We start from the raw sequence: 18,469 nt of genomic DNA on the forward strand, positions 1-18,469 counted from the left end.
CCTAGTGGGACTTAAAAAAAAGTGAAAAAAAGTGAAAAAAAATATGTTTCAAGTAATAAAATAAAACAATCACACTTTTCCCCTTATCACGTATTGAAAAAATAAATAAACCATACATAATTGGTATTGCCGCGTCCTTAAAGACCTGAACTATAAAAATATTATGTAATTTACCCCGGACAGTGAACACCGTAAAAAAAAACAACATAAAAACATTGCCAGATTTGACGTTTTTTGGTCGCCTTGCCTTCCAAAAATTTTAATAAAAAGTGGTCAAAAAGTCGCATGTATCCAAAAATGTTACCAATAAAGACTATAGCTCATCTTGCAAAAAACAAGCCCTCATACAGCTCCGTCAATAAAAAAAATTCAGTTATGGTTCTCAGAACATGGCAACAGAAAAAATACCTTATTTTTACAAAAGTAATTTTATTGTACAAAAACTTGTAAAACACAAAAAAGCACTGTAAATTTGGTATCACAGGAATCGTACTGATCCGCGGAACAAAGTAAACATGTTATTTATAATGCGTGGTGAACGCTGTATAAAGAAAACTAAAAAAACTATGCCAGAATTGCTGTTTTTTGTCACCTTGACTCCCAAAAAATACGATAAAAAGTGATCAAAAAGTCGCATTTACCCCAAATTGGTACCAGTAAAAACTACAGCTCATACCATTATGTCTAGGAAAAAATTAAATAAGTTAAGGCCCCCACAAATCAGGAAAGAAAAAATATGCACTTGTGCAGGCTTGAGGGAAACATTTCTTCTGTTTCAAGAGAAGATTTATCGAAGCCTAATATTAGGGAACCAGGAAGGGGAGGACTCAAACTTATCTGCTGGAAGCGAGGGTGCCCGTATTATACCAGGACAACACTTTCCCAGCAAAATTCCCCAACTGCAAAAGTGCAGAGTGTGGACCAAAAGGGGGATAAGAAACTACACCATTTATCAGTGCGACTCTGGCCTGTGCATAAGGGATCGCTTCCCAGTGTAACACACATCTATGGATTATTTTATTGTTTTTTTTTACCCCATTATTATATCACCTGATTTTATTATTTCAAATCAGAGCTTTTGTAATTGTGAACCAATACTTTGTAAATCAAATTAGGCCTCAATGTTGCATGGTACTGTTTCACTCCTGAGCCCTGTCGCATGTCCAGGCAAAAGATTAAAGCCACATGTAGAGTGTTTCTAAAACTGGGAAACACAGCATAATAATTTGAGAGCTGTCTTTTCATGGTGGCACAAGCTGGGTACCACATATTGGACACTAAAATGGCATATCTATAGAAAAATCGCCATTTTCACTCTGCAACATCGAGTCCACAAAAATTTCTGGAAAACATCTGGGGTTAACATGCTCGCTACACCTTAGGGGTTTTGCAAAAGCGACATGGTGCAGAGAAACCAATCTGCAAAAGCTGCGCTTCAAAAGCCAAATGGCGTGCCTTCCCTTCTAAGCCCAGCCGTGTGCCCAAACAGCAGTTTATGACCACATATGGGGTATTTCAATATTCTGCAGAAGTTTCTTTATTCGTTGTGGAAATTTTTCTTTTTAGCTAAAACGACATTTTATTGGAAAAAAAAATCATTTTCATTTTCATGTACAAATTATAATACAATCCATGAAACACCTGTGGGGTCAAAATGCTCACTGCACCCCTAGATGAATTACTTGTGGGGTGTAGTTTCCAAAATAGGGTCTTTTTTGGGGTGTTTCCTTTGTTTAGGTACCACAAGACCTCTTCAAACCTGACATGGTGCCTAAAATATAATCTAATAAAAAGAAGGCCCCAAAATCCACTAGATGGTCCTTTGCTTCTGAGGCCTGTGTTTCAGACCATTAGGACACTAGGGCCACAAGTGGGATATTTCTAAAAACTGCAGAATCTGGGCAATAAATATTGATTTGTATTTCTCTGGTAAAACCTTATGTGTTACAGAAAAAAATGGATTAAAATGTAATTTCTGCAAAAAAATAAAATTTGTAAATTTCACATCCACTGTGCTTTAATCCCTGTGAAACGCCTAAAGGGTTAGGAAACTTTCTAAATACTGTTTTGAATACTTTGAGGGGTGAAGTTTTTTTAAAAATTGGGTGATTTATGGGGGGTTAAAGCCACTTCAGACCTGCACTGGTCCCTAAAAATATAGGCTTTTGACGTTTTCTCGAAAATGTGAGAAATTTCGGCCAATTTAAAGAGGCTCTGTCACCAGATTTTGCAACCCCTATCTGCTATTGCAGCAGATAGGCGCTGCAATGTAGATTACAGTAACGTTTTTATTTTTAAAAAACGAGCATTTTTGGCCAAGTTATGACCATTTTTGTAGTTATGCAAATGAGGCTTGCAAAAGTCCAAGTGGGTGTGTTTAAAAGTAAAAGTCCAAGTGGGCGTGTATTATGTGCGTACATCGGGGCGTTTTTAATACTTTCACTAGCTGGGCGTTCTGATGAGAAGTATCATCCACTTCTCTTCAGAACGCCCAGCTTCTGGCAGTGCAGACACAGCCGTGTTCTCGAGAGATCACGCTGTGACGTCACTCACAGGTCCTGCATCCTGTCAGACGAGCGAGGACACCGGCACCAGAGGCTTCAGTTGATTCTGCAGCAGCATCGGCGTTAGCAGGTACCTGCAAACGCTGATGCTGCTGCAGAATCAACTGTAGCCTCTGGTGCCGGTGTCCTTGCTCGTCTGACACGATGCAGGACCTGTGAGTGACGTCACAGCGTGATCTCTCGAGAACACGGCTGTGTCTGCACTGCCAGAAGCTGGGCGTTCTGAAGAGAAGTGGATGATACTTCTCATCAGAGCGCCCAGCTAGTAAAAGTATTAAAAACGCCCCGATGTACGCACATAATACACGCCCACTTGGACTTTTACTTTTAAACACACCCACTTGGACTTTTGCAAGCCTCATTTGCATAAATACAAAAATGGTCATAACTTGGCCAAAAATGCTCGTTTTTTAAAAATAAAAACGTTACTGTAATCTACATTGCAGCGCCTATCTGCTGCAATAGCAGATAGGGGCTGCAAAATCTGGTGACAGAGCATCTTTAAGCCTTATTGAGTTTTATAAAAATATGGTCAAATAAATAAAGTGAACGTATGGGAAATGTTATTTAGTGACTATTTTATGTCATATAACTGTCTTACAAGCAGATACATTTAAATTTAGAAAAATGCACATTTTTGCACATTTTCTCAAAATGTTGGTGTTTTTTTGTTTTTTTACAAATAAACGCTGAATGTATTGCCCAAAAGCTTTCCAAAGTCATTACCACATAAAATGACACACGTCAGATTTGAAAAATAAATAGATGTTTATATTAAAAACTTGCTTTAAATCATATGTAATTACTGATTATACATTCACTACTTTGCCTGATATAGCTGAGACCTTTAATTTTTTTTAGGCGAAGTTCATATTAAACGAAACTCAAATGCTACAAAATATACTTGATAACCAGCACAGAACATTCACCAATTATGCAGTCTATTCAGTATGCAATGAATGTGTTGTTCTCAATTAATCTAGTGTACCTCTAGGCAAGGACTGAGTCAGCTGGCTACTGCTAAAGCAATTTGCACACAGCAAAAAAACAAATTGGAAAATAAGTGTTCTACACTGTGGCTGCTGATCTCTCCAAGCCAAATACACAATCAGTATTCTGGCAGTCGCCTTCTGTCATGTTATTGCAACTATCAATTTTAATTATAACAATTATCGATTAGTTGAGAGAGTAAATAATCTAATGTTCATTCAAGGATTCCAGGCTGTTGTTGTATATGTGTCTCTGTGTTCTCAAAATGTAACATATAGCTGAGCAGATTAAACAGAGGAAAGTTGAGAAGTATTCTTAATAAACTTAGTTGTATTTCTATAAATTCTAAATTATATATTTTATTAAGTTTTTTTTTTTTTGTTTTTTTTAGGCCGGGTTCACACAGAGTTTTTTGTAGGCAGAAATTCTGCCTCAAAATTCTGTTTGGAAGTTTGAGGCAGATATTTCTCTCCCTGCATGCCGATTTTCGCGGCGTTTTTTGTGGCGTTTTTCGCCCCCACGGGCATTGAGCGCCGCGGGCATAAACGCTGTGAAATACGCTTTCTCTGCCTCCCATTGAAGTCAATGGGAGGTTAGAGGCGTAAACGCCCGAAGATAGGGCATGTCCCTTCTTTATTCCGCGAGACGGTTTTACCTCCCTCGGGAAAAAGACGCCTCTTTCTCCCATTGAAATCAATGGGAGGCATTTTCGGGCCGTTTTTGACGAGTTTTGCGGCGCGGTTTCTGCTTCAAAAAACCTCTGTGTGAACCCAGCCGTAAGCTATTTTGAATACAATAAACATATATATATATATTTTACTTTGTACATTGGATTAAATACAGTGTTCTATATTTAATATTGATATCTCTTTATGCAGCTTGTTCCAACAATTACAACATCTAAACATTTTGGTGCATTTGTCTGTATAAATAAAACGAACAGTTTTCAAGCTGTGTTACTTTTTAAAGTACTATCATAGGCCTCTATCACATGGTCATATTATGGTTTCATACAGTTCTATGAAGCCTTAATATTGCACCCGTAGGCTACAATCACACGAGCGTGACAGAATTATGCGCGTAAAAAACGCACGTAAATCTGTCAGTGTGCGTTGCGTCTTGCATCAGTGTGTTTTGCGAGTGGCATGCGTTTTTCACGCACTCGCAAGCACTTCTTTTTTTTTTCAATGTAATTGATGCGTAAAATATGGAGAACACACGGATGTGCATCCGTGTGCTGTCCGTTGTTTTCACACACCCACTGACTTCAATGACAACTCACCAATATAGGAAATGGAGTGAGTTTCACGCAACGGACACTCGCTGCGTGAAAACTCATGCATGTGGGAATAGCCCTATTGAAATCAACGCACAGCACACGGACAAGAATCACGTTCGTCTGAATGAGCCCTTAGAAGTCTATGGGCCCATACTGTGCTACTGCATAACATTGGCTGCCATATTATGGATATATTTACTCTCTGATGCATTGTTTCTAGGGGAGCTTACCTTAGTAATATGGTGCCATACAGGGGCTCCATTTAGTGGCACACAGAGTGCCTGACTGCAGTTAGCATGATGCCTAAGGCAGGGGCGTAGCTAGGGGGGGCAGGCGAGGCATGTGCCCCAGGTGCAACTGAGAGGGGGGCGCCAGCGCCACCTCCTCCTGCACTATAATTGTACCTGTGTCTATAGGACACAGGTACAATTAGAAGCAATGAATGGTCGGGTACGTTCCGTGCCCGGCCATTCAGCTCTTTTCTATGAGTGAAGCGGTATTGCGCTTCCGTCGCTGGAAGGCGCTGATTGACAGGGAAAGTCATTCTGCCCAGCCAATCAGCGCCTTTCATAGCGCTTCATTCAACCCCAAGGAGACCTGCGCAGAAGAGAGCAGGTCTCCATTGCTGCCGGCCGGTATGGGAACGGGATTAAGGTGAGTTTGAATAGTTTGTTATTTTAGTGTAATAACAAAGTGTGTGGCATTATCTACAGGGGGGCTTTATCTATGGGGGGGCTTTATCTACAAGGGGTGCTTTATCTACAAGAGGGGCTTTATCTACGGGGGGCTTTACGGCGGGGGGCTCTATCTACAAAGGGGCTATATACTAGGCTGGGCTCTCTATGGAGCACCATATACAGGAGTGGGCTATATCTACAGGGGGGGGGGGGCTATATACAGGGATGGGCTATCTATGGAGCACTATATACAGGGGTGGGCTATATCTACAGGGGGGCTATATACAGGGGTGGGCTATCTATGGAGCACTATATACAGGGGTGGGCTATATCTATAGGGGGGCTACATACAGGGGTGGGCTATCTGTGGAGCACTATATACAGGGGTGGGCTATATCTACAGGGGGCTGTATACAGGGGTGGGCTATCTGTGGAGCACTATAAAGGAGCTATTTGTGGGACACTATATACAGGGGGGCTATATGGGGGAACTATCTACAGGGGGCTCTATGGGGGGCAATATCTACAGGGGGCTCTATGGCAGGCACTATCTATAGGGGGCACAGTGTGTGTGTGTGTGTGTGTGTGTGTGTGTGGGACACGGTGTATGGTGCTATTATTATTAGAGGTGCAGTGTATGGCGCTATTATATTTAGGGGCATAGTGTGTGGTATAATGAGAACTTAATCTTTGTTTATAGGTGTAGAAATGTTGGAAAAGTGAGAAGCTGAAGACATCTGAGTGGCAAACTGCAGAAATGGGCTGTGACCGGGAGTCATTATAGAGGTCTGGACCGTATGGAGAAAAAGAACTAGAATCTGAGATGTCACCGGTGAGTCACTTAATGTAAATGTTTATTTTGCCTCTAATCAGCACTGTAGTCACTGTGTGATCTGCAGCGAGATGATGAGTGGTATGATTATGATATGATTTATTTTTTGTGAAACAGCAACTCCCAGCAAATCCTTATCATTATTCGGGCCATGGTGGGAGCTGTAGTTTTACGCCGTACATACCTATACGGCAGGGGTTGCACTAAATTGAGCTGTATTTGTCCTGGTGTTGTATTTATGTACTGAGCTTGGTTTTGGTGCTGTTTATATGTACTGAGCTTGGTTCTGGTGTTGTGTATAGAACTATATTGCTTGTAAAATGTACAAATGTTTTTATGCTCGAGTTACATAAAAAGAAATGTGGAAAAGAAATGACACGTCATTAATTGGTAGAGAAAACAAACACGGCGAGGGGGAATGAGATGTCGGGAAAGAGGTTGGGGCTGGGTGGGGGGGGGGGGCGCCAAACTGAATCTTTGCCCCGGGTACTGGAGAACCTAGCTACGCCTCTGCCTAAGGGCGGATTTACACGAATGCGATATACGTCCGTGCCGCCCGCGTGTTTTTCACTCGTGTCGCACGGACCTATGCAAGTCTATGGGGCAGTGCAGACAGTCAGTGATTTTTGCGCAGCGTGAGTCCGCTGCGTAAAACTCACGATAGGTCCTATATTTCTGCGTTTTTCGCGCACCATGCACCCATTGAAGTCAATGGGTGCGTGAAAATCATGCGCACGACACAGAAGCACTTCCGTGGGACGTGCGTTATTCGCGCAACAGCAGTCAAAAGTATATTTGGAAACAGAAAAGCACCACATGCTTTTCTGTTTACAAACATCCAAACGGAGTGTCATAATGATGGCGGCTGCGCGAAAATCACGCAGAAGCACATCCTATCTGATGACACACGCTCGTGTAAATCCACCCTAGGGGCTAGTTCATACATGTGTATTCCACGCACCAAAAACAATAATGGGTCCCAGCAGCTTTTTCTTTCCTTTACTGCTTTTGGTAAATAAAATATATGAAAAGGCTATCGACATCAAAGAGGATGTTACAATCTGTGTCATGACCACAGTAATAAACTACAATCTGCATAATATATTACAAAAGAACATCCAACTGCAGCAATAAATGCCATCTGTCTATGTCTTCTGATATCATTACCAGGATGGCTATAACATACTGGCATCTTCTAGTGTTTTGAACATGGCTAATATATTTGCATAGAAAACATCACAAATTACATGTTAATTCGCAAGTAATTTGATTCTTTAAATTTCTCCTTTTTTTTTTAAATTTGAAAACTTAATGGCATTAAAGGGTTCTGTATATTACTGAGTATCCTTATAATGTAAACACCCTTTTAGAAAGCAGTAACTATAGCAATAGATTACTGTATGTTACCTACAATGCCAATGTCCAGAGAAGGACCATTAACCCCTTCCCTCTTTGGCCACTTTTGACCTTCCTGACAGAGCCTCATTTTTTAAATCTGACATGTTTCACTTTATGTGGTAATAACTCCGGAATGCTTTTACCTATCCAAGCGATTCTGAGACTGTTTTCTCATGACACATTGGACTTTATGTTACTGGCAAAATTTGCCCGATACATTCAGTATTTAATTGTGAAAAACAGCAAACTTTTAGCGAAAAATTAGCATTTTTCTCAATTTAAATGTATCTGCTTGTAAGACAGGCAGTTATACCACACAAAAATGTTGCTAACTAACATCCCCCATATGTCTACTTTAGATTGGCATCGTTTTTTGAACATCATTTTATTTTTCTAGGACGTTACAAGGCTTAGAACTTTAGCAGCAATTTCTCACATTTTCAAGAAAATTTAAAAATGCTATTTTTACAGGGGCCAGTTCAGTTATGAAGTGGCTTTGAGGTCCTTAGATATTAGAAACCCCAATAAGTCACCCCATTTTAAAAACTGCACCCCTCAAAGTATTCAAAACAGCATTTAGAAAGTTTCCTAACTCTTTAGACATTGCGCAGTAATTAAGGCAAAGTAGAGGTGAAATTTACAAAGTTCATTATTTTTTTCCAGAAATTCATTTTGAATCCACTTTTTTTGTACCACAGAAGGTTTTACCAGAGAAATGCAACTCAATATTTATTGCCCAGGTTCTGCAGTTTTAGGAAATATCCCACATGTGGCTCTAGTGTGCTACTGGACTGAAGCACCGGCCTCAGAAGCAAAAGTAGCACCTAGTGGATTTCGGGCCTCCTTTTTATTAGAATATATTTTAGGCACCATGTCAGCTTTGAACAGGTCTTGTGGAACTAAAACAGTGGAAATCCACCAAAAGTGACCCCATTTGGGAAACTACACCCCTCGAGGAATTTATTTTGGGGTGTAGCAAGCATTTTGACCTGCCAGTTTTTTTGCAAAAAATTTTGGAACCTGGCCATGAAAATGAAAATCTACATTTTTTCAAATAAAATGTAGGTGTAGCTAATTTTTTTTCATTTCCAAAAGAACTAAAGTAGAAAAAGCACCACAACATTTGTAGAGCAATTTCTCCAGAGTAAAACAATACCCCACATGTGGTAATAAATGGTTGTTTGGACACACGGCAGGGCTTAGAAGGGAAAGAGCGCAATTTGGCTCTTGGAGCTCAAATTTAGCAGGAATAGTTTGCGGAGGCCATGTCACATTTGCAAAGCCCCTGAGGTGACAAAACAGTGGAAACCCCCAACAAGTGACCCCATTTTGGAAACTATACCCCTTGAGGAAATTATCTAGGGGTATAGTGAGCATTTTGACCCCACAGGTTTTTTGCAGAAATTTTTGGAAGTAGGCTGTGAAAATTAAAATCTACATTTTTTTCAAAGAAAATGAAGGTTTAGGTATTTTTTTTTCATTTCCACAAGGACTGAAGGAGAAAAAGCACCGTAACATTTCTAAAGCAACTTCTCCCGAGTAAAACAATACCCCACATGTGGTCACAAACATCTGTTTGGACACACGGTAGGGCTCAGAATGGAACTAGCATCATTTGGATTTTGGAATGGTTTCTGGGCGCCATGTCACATTTGCTGAGCCCCTGTAGTACTAGTACAGTGGAAACACCCCAAAAGTGACTCCATTTGGGAAACTGCACCCCCTGAGGAATCATCTAGGGGTATAGTGAAAATTTTGATCCCAAAGGTTTTTTGCTGAATTAATTAGAATTAAGCCATGAAAATGAAAAATATTTTTTTTCCCAACAAGATGTAGTTTTAGGTCCACACTTTCATTTTTACAAGAAATAGAGAAGAAAAAGCACGCCAACATTTGTAAAGAAATTTCTCCCGAGTACGGTAATGTGGTTATAATCAGCTGTTTACATATATGGGAGCATGCTGAAGAAAAGGAGCGGTATTTATCTTTTGGAGCGTAGATTTTGCTGGAATGGTTTGCGGACGCCATGTTGCATTTGCAAAACCACTGATGTACCAAACAAAAGTGACCCCGTTTTAGAAACTACACCCCTAAAGGCATTTATCAAGGGGTGTAGTGAGAATTTAGACTCCACAGGTGTTTTTCAGAAATGAATACGCAGCGGATGGTGCAAAGGGAAAATTGCAATTTCTCCACTGATCTGCCCATTCACCGCACAATATGTTGTGCCCCTAGAGAATCTTACCCCATAAATTGTTAAGCGGGTTCTCCCGGGTATGGTAATGCCTTACTTGTGGCCATAAATTGCTGTTTGGGCACACTGTAGGGCTAAGAAGGGAAAGACCGCTATTTTGAGCATGGATTTTGCTTGGTAGTTTTTATGTTTGGGGTCTTGCTGGTATTTCGGTTTATAATGTGGTGGCATATGTAATCTGTGCGGAGTACATCAGGGCATAATAAGAGGGTATAATAATGGGGTAAATAATACAATTATCCATAGATGTGTGTTACGATGTGAAGCAATCCGTTATGCGCAGGCCGGTGTCACACTGATAAACGGTTTTCTTTCTTATCCCCCTTTTGTAACGCTCTGCACCGTTTGGGGACTTTTTCTCCTTCGTAGTTTGGGAAATATTACTGGGAAAGTTTTGTGCTGGTATAATGCGGGTGCCCTCGCTTCCAGCGGATGTGCTATGTCCCTTCCCTTTCCTAGTTCCTAAATACTAGGGCCCTGAAACTGAAGGAATGTTCCCCTCCGGCCTGCGCATTGAGATGTTTTTTCATCACCGCATTACTAGTGCCATAACTTTTTTATTTTTCAGTTGATTGAGCGGTGTGCAGGCTTGTTTTTTGTGAGACGGGCTGTAGATTTTATTGGTACCATTTTAGAACACATACGACTTTTTGATCACATTTTATTTCATTTTTTGATAAAGGAAATGACCAAAAACAAGCAATTCTGGAATAGTTTATTGGGTTTTTTTTCAGCACCCACAGTGCGCCCTAAATTACATGTTAGCTTTATTCTGCGGGTCGATACGGTTACGGCGATACCAAATTTATATAGTTTTTTTTATGTATTGCGGCTTTTGCACAATAAAATCACTTTTTTTATAAAATCATTTGTTTTCTGTGTCGCCATATTCTAAGACCCATAACTTTTTTATTTTTGCGTGCACAAAGCGGTGTCAGGGATTATTTTTTGCGGGACGGATTGTCGTTTTTATTAGTAGTATTTTGGAGTAAATGTGACTTTTTTATCACTTTTTATAGCATTTTTTGGAAGGAGATGTGACCTAAAAACCAAGATTCTGGCGTTGTTTTTCATATTTATTTTTTTACGGCGTTCACCGTGCGGGATAAATTACATAATAGTTTTGTAGTTTGGGTCGTTACGGACGCGGCGATACCAATTATGTATAGTTTTTTTTAATTTTTACGGTTTTTCCCATAATAAAAGACTTACTATGGGAAAAAAGTCAGTTTAGCTTTATTTTTATTTGAAATGTGTGTGTTTTTATTGTTTTACCACATTTTTATTAACTTTTTTTTTACTTTTTTGACTTGTCCCACTAGGGGACTTGGGGGCCTGATGCCCCGATCGCTACTCTAATACACTGCACTACATACGTAGTGCAGTGTATTAGCGCTGTCAGTTATTCACTGACAGCAAGCCTATGAGGACACGCCGCAGGCGGGTCCTCATCGGCTCCCATACAAGGCAGATTAGGACACTATTTTCTGGCGTCCGATTGCCACAGCCACCCAGCGATTGCGTCACTCGGTTGCCGGTCGGGTATAAGAGTATAATCTGGTAATAAGGGTACGTCGGTACATAAATATAAATGAATACAAAATGACTACAAATGTATGCCAGATGAAATGGTCAAAGGAGAAGTACTCAAAGGTATAAAGATAATACCATAAATGGATAACATCAATATATGGACAAATGTGAACAACATATGATGATGGAGCACGTACCCATTAAACGTCCAGGTGAGTGCACGGCAATGTGTTTCATCTGGCATACATTTGTACTCATTTTGTATTCATTTATATTTATGTACCGACGTACCCTTATTACCAGATTATACTCTTTGTCTACCTTAGACGTTACTTACCTTGTATAGTGCATGGCGTGCATGTCTTTTTTAACCTGTTGGTTGATGGATTCTTTTTATTATTGTGTATTTATGTGTAATTTTCATTAAAGTACTTTTCTATTTTCTCATATGTTCTTGTCTTGTTGCATCTTTTCTCTTTTCGGTCATATGCAATGCTTTAGGATGCTTTATGGGTATACACCCCAGGATCTGGTTCATAATTGAATATATGCTTGCTGATGGCTGCATCTTTACTCTATCTGAACCATTTTAGATCCATGCTATGCTTTTCGGTTATATTAGATGCTGCGCTCTATTGAGTGCAGCATCTGAGGGGTTAATCAGCCGGATCGGAGAATAGCTCCGGTCCTGGCAGTTACAGGAGGGTGCCAGCTGTGTAATACAGCTGTCACCCCGCGGTGATGGTGCCGGCTCTGCTTCTGAGCCCGCACCATCACTGCGACGTAACTGTACTGTGCTTTGCGGGAACACCTTCCCGGCAGCGCCGTATATATACGGCGGATGTCGGGAAGGGGTTAAGGTATATATTCTGACTATGTCATTCATATTCTTGGGGGCAAGGTCATACGTGCTAAGGTAGCAGCCAATGCAGCTTCTATGGGGCCCCTGGAAATAGGGAAATAGGGGCCCCAGCCCAGGTTGGTCTTATGAATTAGTTACTTATAATGTTGGTTTAAATTGTGAATTTTTCTTATTGGTACTCTTTAGCTATAGATTAAATGAATTAAGCTGAGCTGTAATACCGGACACGAGACTGGTGCTGTATCTGGAAAAAAAAGACCCTTTTTCTAATTTTATCCATCCCCTTTAAATCGCAAAATATGGAATAAATATATTATGTTATTCACTGGGGCCACTTGACCTTCTATTTAGATCTACGTAAGATATGTATATTATGTTACTTATGCAAGAACATGTTGCATTCTTCCGTAAATCCACAGTTCTATCAGTTTGTGGAGATATGTGAAGTGACCATTTTTTTTTTAGCAGGGACATATAACAGATCAACATGTTCTTCAGCTAACACTCCAGTCTCCAAATAATTTAGCAACCACAGTATAATGCATACTGAAAGCAAACTAATCCTTGGATTTATTAAAAGTATTTGCTGTAAAGCTCTTTATCTTTGCAGGCACATCTGTTATAAGATTGCTGGTGTTAAATAATGATTTATGTAGTCTTAGAAATGACATAAAACAGAAAAAAATCTAACCCAAAATGTAATGATTTCCTTGATAAAGTTTACTATTATTTTAAAGAGCTACTACACTTAAATAGTCAGTTGTTCTTATGTGATCCAAACCTGAAAGCTGGACCTGGAAGTATTTTGGGTAATCTATTTTATACAGAGTAAGCCTTTCCTTTACAATCACCATATGTCACTAAAATGCTTCAAGCACAGTTGGCTTCCACGGATATAAAACAAATAATAGAAAAGTGAAGTAGAGTGAATACAATCCTATGGAATCTAGTTTTTATCAGGATATTAAATGTTATATGCCTGTGAATTACAATAATACATTTTTTATTATTATTGTATTTTTTTCAAAATCAGTTTTTTCAAGACTTTTCTTTTCCTTCAAGTGAATGTCCACCCTGGAGCACAATTTTTATATTTTTTTAGTCTAAAAAAGTTCGAAATTCTGTGCTATTTTTCTTTTGCAAAGCGCCAGATCCCCTGCATAGACATGAAGTTAAATGATAAAATTCTGACTTCCTGTAGCCACCACTAGGGAGAGCTTAAAATCTTACTGCATGCTGGAAATAACAGTTACAGTATTCAGTAAGCTCCTAAGCTCCCCTAGTGAGGGCTGAAGACTAAAATAAGGACAATAACACCTGTATTGAGCAGTATGAGGGCTTATTATTTGCAGGGCGAGGTGTAGTTTATATTGGTACCAGGGGCGTAACTAGGAAAGACTGGGCCCCATAGCAAACTTTTGACTGGGGCCCCCCTCCCCTGGGTGTCACACACCCCCCCCCCTTGTATATAGTGCCTTTTTTACAGCCCCCCTGTAAATAACGCCATACAGTCCCCCCTGTAGATAACGCCATACAGTCCCCCCTGTAGATAACGCCATACAGCGCCCCCTGTAGACAGTATGGCGTTATCTACAGAGGGGGACTATATGGCGTTATCTACAGGGGGGGCTGTATGGCGTTATCTACAGGGGGGGCTGTATGGCGTTATCTACAGGGGGCTGTATGGCGTTATCTACAAAGGGGGCTGTATGGCGTTATCTACAGAGGGGGACTGTATGGCGTTCCCTACAGGGGGGGGGGGCTGTGTGGCGTTATCTACAGGGGAGACTGTGTGGCGTTATCTACAAGGGGGGCTGTGTGGCGTTATCTACAGGGGGTTTGTATGGCGTTATCTACAGAGGGGGCTGTATGGTGCTATCTACAGAGGGGGCTGTTTGGCGCTATCTACAGAGGGGGCTGTATGGCGTTATCTACAGAGGGGGCTGTATGGCGCTATCTACAGAGGGGGCTATATGGCGTTATCTACAGAGGGGGCTCTACGGCGTTATCTACAGAGGGGGCTGTATGGCGTTATCTACAGAGGGGGCTGTATGGCGTTATCTACAGGAGGGTCTGTATGGCGTTATCTACAGGGGGACTGTATGGCGTTCCCTACAGGGGGGGCTGTGTGGCGTTATCTACAGGGGGGACTGTGTGGCATTATCTACAGGGGGGACTGTATGGCGTTATCTACAGGGGACTGTATGGCGTTATCTACAGGGGGACTGTATGGTGTTATCTACAGAGGGGGCTGTATAGCGCTAACGCCATACAGCCCCCACTGTAGAGAACGCCATAAAGCCCCCCTGTAGGGAACGCCATACAGCCCCCCCTGTAGGGAATGCCATAAAGCCCCCCCTGTAGGGAACACAATACAGCCCCCCCTGTAGGGAACGCCATACAGCCCCCCCCTGTAGGGAACGCCATACAGCCCCCCCTGTAGGGAACGCCATACAGCCTCCCCTGTAGGGAACGCCATACAGCGCCCCCCTGCAGGGAACACCATACAGCCCCCCCTGCAGGGAACGCCATACAGCCCCCCCCCCTGCAGGGAACGCCATACAGCCACCCCCTGTAGGGAACGCCATACAGCACCCCCCCTGTAGGGAACGCCATACAGCCCCCCCCCCAAAAAAAAATGCGACCTATAGTGTGTCCTACAAATAACACAAAACGAAAAGATTCCACAGCACTGGACTGCAAGTGGGTGCACGCCTCAATAAGACCTGGTCCGCGGTCCTGGATATCAAGCAGACAAAGAATGGACAGAGGCAGCACTTCCAAAAGGAGCAAGAGCTATTTATTCACCCATGCGACGATTCAGTCCAACTGGACTGAATCGTCGCATGGGTGAATAAATAGCTCTTGCTCCTTTTGGAAGGGCTGCCTCTGTCCAATCTTTGTCTACAAATAACATGCATCCCCTATCCACAGGATAGGGGATACATGTGTGATCGCTGGCATTGATAGGGAGAACGGGGGACTGAAAGTCCCCTCAAGTTATCCATCACTAACCTCTGACTTCCGGCGTCTGTGTCGGCAGCTCAATAAAAATGAAAGGAGCACTGGTCACGCATGCGCACAAGCGCGACCGGCGCTCCATTCATTTCTACGGAGCTGCCGACACAGACCCCGGAAGTACGAGATTTGTGATGGAGAACTTCAGGGGACTTTCAGTCCCCCTTCTCCCTATCGCTGCCAGCGATCACACATGTATCCCCTGTCCTGTGGATAGGGGATGCATGTCTTTTGTTTAATGGCAGAGCGGGGAGATACCTCCCTGCTCTGCCATAGTGTTAAGTGGCGTCCCGCTGTAGCAGCCATAGCGGCTGCTAGCGGAGCCTGCGGCCATGGTGGGGGCCCGTGCCGGCGGGCGACACGGGCCCCCTCATGCCGCGGGCCCCATAGCAGTCGCTACGGCTGCTACGGCGGTAGTTACGCCACTGATTGGTACCATTTTGGGGTACATGAGACTTTTTCCATTTTTTGTGAGAGATGACCAAAAAACAGTGATTCTGTTGTTGTAATTTTTTTTTACGGTGTTCACCTTGCAGGTTTAACCCATTAGTAACCGCCCCATAGTGTTTTTATGGAGGCCACTAATGGACTTTATTCCGATGCAGTAGCCTTTTCACGGCGCTACATCAGAATAAATAAATAGAGCAGGGAGCCGTTAAATCTCCCTTCTCTCAGCTCTCAGTAGCTGAAGGCTGGGAGCAGAACGGGCGAGATCGATATCAGTATAATAGCGAGCGACCCATCTGAGTGGTTTTGGAGAGAGGGAGGGTGCTCCCTCTCATCCCTCCGGCACCCGGCGATAAGACCAGAGGGTGTCGGTGTCTTCTATGGCAGCCGGGGGGGCCTAATAAAGGCCCCCAGGTCTGCCTCTAGTTAATGCCAGAGGCATGGCCTAGCAGATGCCTGTCCATTTTACACGGACAGGCATAATACACTGCAATACAGAAGTATTTCAGTGTATTATATTAGTGATCAGACGATCGCATAGTGAAGTCACCTAGTGGGACTGGTAAAAAACGGTTTAACAGGTTCCCAACCGCTGGCTGTGTTTTTACGGCCAGCGGTCAGGGTCTCTGAAGTCCGCCGTAGAGAGTGTGCACGCGCAATTGCGTGCACACAGCCCTGTGCCCACACTGTTACTAACAGCTCTGGGCACTAAGAAGAGTATCAGGGACCAATCTGATGGTCCCTGAACATGTGATCACTGTGAAAACCTATCACAGCGATCACATTTGTTTTTATTTTGACATTTCTGGCAGTAAATCTCCTGCCTCTTTTCTTCTCCTCACACATTGTTTCAGTGTGAGGAGAAGATGACACTTGAGAGAATTGCTGCCTGAAGAATGCTGTGAATTTTTATCATTCTCTGTATAGATAGAGTTCTATCTATCTATACAATCTATCCATCTATCTTTTTTTCTATCTATCTACCTTTCTATCTTTTATTATATTAGAATAGGCAGGTAGGGAATATATAATTATATATATCCACATATATATAATATATATCAATAGCGGTTTATTTTTTTTATTAGCGGTAGTGTACATACATATACCAGTTAGTCTGTGTGCTTATAAAAATAAAAAAATAATTGTTTGTTTTGTTAGTGTTAGTGACATTATGGCGAGGAAGTTATTTAGCGCCGAGGAGGCATACGCCATGCTGTGGTCAGAGTCTGAGACCACATCAGAGATGGCGTCAGAGTTGGTACCTGTTTTAGACAGTGACGATGATAGCGTCACTTCAGGTTCATCTTCAGGGGACGTTATCCCTGACTCAGTTGAAACTGCAGAACATGGAAGCGCAGGGCCTAGTAGCGCTGTAGCACGGGACAGCCTGGTCCCTCCAGTTCAGGCTCTTGTATGGGCACCTGCTCCATCTTTTGAGCCTAGAATCCACAGATTTATTGCCACTCCTGGCATAACTGTGGACAATACAAATTTTGTCCAAATGGATTACTTCCATTTATTTATTACAGATGACCTCCTAAATAGGATTGCCCATGAAACTAATTTATATGCCGCTCAGTATATAAGGCAGAAACCTTCATCCACCGATGCCAGAGATTAGACGCCCACCAATTTGCAGGAGCTTAAAAAATTTTTGGGGCTCACCCTAAATATGGGTATTGTCAAAAAACCCTCCATTAGGTCTTACTGGTCAACAAGACCCGCCCACGCCACCCCAGTGTATTCTGCAGTAATGCCCAGGTTTCAATATGAGACAGTAATGAGGTTCCCCTACTTCACTGACAATGCACAGGCCCCCCCAAGTTATGATGCAAACCGTGATCGGTTGTTCAAAATAAGACCACTGATAAATGCACTCAATAATTTATTTCTGCAACTTTACACCCCTGAGCAGAATGTAAGCGTGGACGAATCCTTCCTCAACTTTCATGGAAGACTTAGCTTTCGCCAATATCTGCCTTCCAAAAGGGCAAGATATGGCGTTAAGCTTTATAAATTGTGTGAAAGCGGGTCAGGATATACCACCGCCTTCAGAATTTATGAAGGGCGGGACCGCACAATAAATGTTCCTGGATGCCCCCCTAATCTTTCCACCAGCAGTAAGATAGTGTGGGAGATAATGCAGCCTCTGCTTCACAAGGGGTACCACCTGTACTGCGATCATTTTTATTCGAGTGTGCCCCTGTTTAGGCATTTGCATGCTGCAAGGACTGGGGCATGTGGTACCATGCGCAAAAACCGAATTCGTTTTCCGCAGCAATTAGTGGGGAAGCGCATGGTAAAGGGGGACTCCTGTGCTTATGCATCTGAGGAATTGCTGGCGGTCAAGTACAGGGATCGCAAAGATGTGTATGTACTAAGCACAATACATGCCACAGGAACAGTGGCAGTGAGGGAAAGAGGGGCAACGTCAGACAAGCACAAACCAGTGAGCGTGTGCGAATATAACAAGTACATGGATTTAAGCGACCAGGTTTTACAGCTCTATTTAGTAAAACGAAAAAACAAAAACCTGGTACAAAAAAGTGGCCATTTATCTTTTACAGGTGGCAAGCCACAATTATTTTGTGCTCTATAAAAAAAAACAGAGG

Source organism: Rhinoderma darwinii, chromosome 1, assembly GCF_050947455.1.
Source record: "Rhinoderma darwinii isolate aRhiDar2 chromosome 1, aRhiDar2.hap1, whole genome shotgun sequence".
Classification (NCBI taxonomy): Eukaryota; Metazoa; Chordata; class Amphibia; order Anura; family Rhinodermatidae; genus Rhinoderma; species Rhinoderma darwinii.